Here is a 1,766-nt window from a genome sequence, read left to right on the forward strand (position 1 = left end):
GTGAGAAGCTAGATATTTTAACACTCTAAAAATTCAAATAAAATAGGTCATTAAATGGAACATAATTAGAACATAGCTAGCGGTCGTGGTACATTTCTTTATCTCCCATAAAAACTCGTATCTTATCCCTAGATAAACCCAACACAGAGATATCTACATATGTATCTTGAATTTCTTGTCGGAAATAAGCTTGCCAAATTGCTCATCGAATGTCGTACTTCTGAGCACTTGTATCTATGTTAGGGTTACTTCTCAGGTTGATCTCCGGTGGGGTGTCTGCAGTTTTGGCCCACATAGATACGAGTTCGAGTATTGCTGAAATAATAACAGCAAACTCCGCTCGAATTGAGACAATTTCCAGGTATCCGAAAGATGGAATCGGTGCCAGCAGACTGGAGCAGTCTTTGGCGTTGGATTGCAAATATGAAATCGGACAGAAAATAATGGGAGTGTCGAACAGAAGAAGTGATTTCGACACATAATATTAACTGTTTTTAGTGGGGGGCAAAAGTGAAAATTTGGCTAACAAAGCGATGGAGGAAGAAGGTCAAAAACTCTTTTGGGTTTCGTGTGAAGTCCGAATGGAGTGTATCCGCGTATCTATCAGATACATGCGTCACGGCTGTTTGCGAATATTTTTTTTTTTTTTTGCTTGCTGCTCACATAATTTTACATTCGATTTCCTCAATTAGTTCGGACTTGGGTCTGGGCTTTGGGCTCTGGCTTTGGGCTTGGGCCTGCGGAGCAGCTGTGCAAATTCTATTTTTTTTTTGTTGTTTTTTTTTCGTATCTGTGAGATGAGCAGCAGCGCAAAAGTCGATTAATCAACGCAGGCTTTGAGCCGAATTTGGGTCAAAGTCTTTCGTTTGTGCGGTCGTTTATCTCTCGGCAGAAACAACCGCCAGAAAGCCCCGAAATCAAACCGAAAGATACGCGTATCTAACATTTGCCCATTTCTTGTCTTCTCTTATTTTTTTTCGCGAATTTTTTTCGTCGGCTTCATGCGTTGCTCTGATTTCTGTCGTTGATTTGCGCAAGTTGTCGTCGTCTCTCGCTCGTCGCCTGTCTATCAAGCGCTTGGCATCTCTGGAACACTTCTTCGTCTGCCATCTCAAGAGTCCCGGGGTCAATGATCCAATGCTGAGTCCATTTCTGGGTCCCTCTCTGGCGGACTGTGCGGACTTGCTGCTGCGATTCAAAGCCCAGCGGGTGGCACGGGCCTTTAAAAGCCTTTAAAATTCAATCAATATGGGGTTAATTACAATTCGAGTTTGTTTCCCTTGTCTATGATTTTTTTCTTGGGTCACTAAAGTCAGTGAGAAATAATAGGAAAAAAAAATGTATTTAAAGACAAAGAAAGATACAAAAAAATATGGGGGGTCATTCTACGCAGTCGGTAGGATTCGAACCTACGCTCCCAGAGGGAATCTGATTTCTAGTCAGACGCCTTAACCGCTCGGCCACGACTGCTTCGATGACACCTGCCCGCCCAATCGCCGTCAAACGGCAATCGATGAGGGTCTTCTATACGATTATCTCAGGACTGCTATTTATAGTTTTAGCCTAAACCACTTTTGCCACTTGCCTTATTAGGGCCCAATTGTCATTTGCATTAAAAAGTTGGGTATTTTCTTATACCCTGAGATTGATAAGATTTTCCATGATCACCTCACGCCTCACATTGGCCGCCACTCAATCTAAAAATCACTCTAAAAGTGGCTCGTGTTTCCACACGATATACACGAATACAATTGTGCTGCTTTAAA

General features: G+C 42.5%; 1 non-coding gene across 1 annotated transcript; it reads right to left on the reverse strand.

The window, feature by feature from the left end:
- Positions 1-1,388: 1,388 nt before the first annotated feature.
- Positions 1,389-1,470, reverse strand: TRNAS-AGA (transfer RNA serine (anticodon AGA)). The gene has a single exon. It is a non-coding gene; the product is annotated as a tRNA-Ser (tRNA).
- Positions 1,471-1,766: the final 296 nt, after the last annotated feature.

Source organism: Drosophila pseudoobscura, chromosome X, assembly GCF_009870125.1.
Source record: "Drosophila pseudoobscura strain MV-25-SWS-2005 chromosome X, UCI_Dpse_MV25, whole genome shotgun sequence".
Lineage (NCBI taxonomy): Eukaryota > Metazoa > Arthropoda > Insecta > Diptera > Drosophilidae > Drosophila > Drosophila pseudoobscura.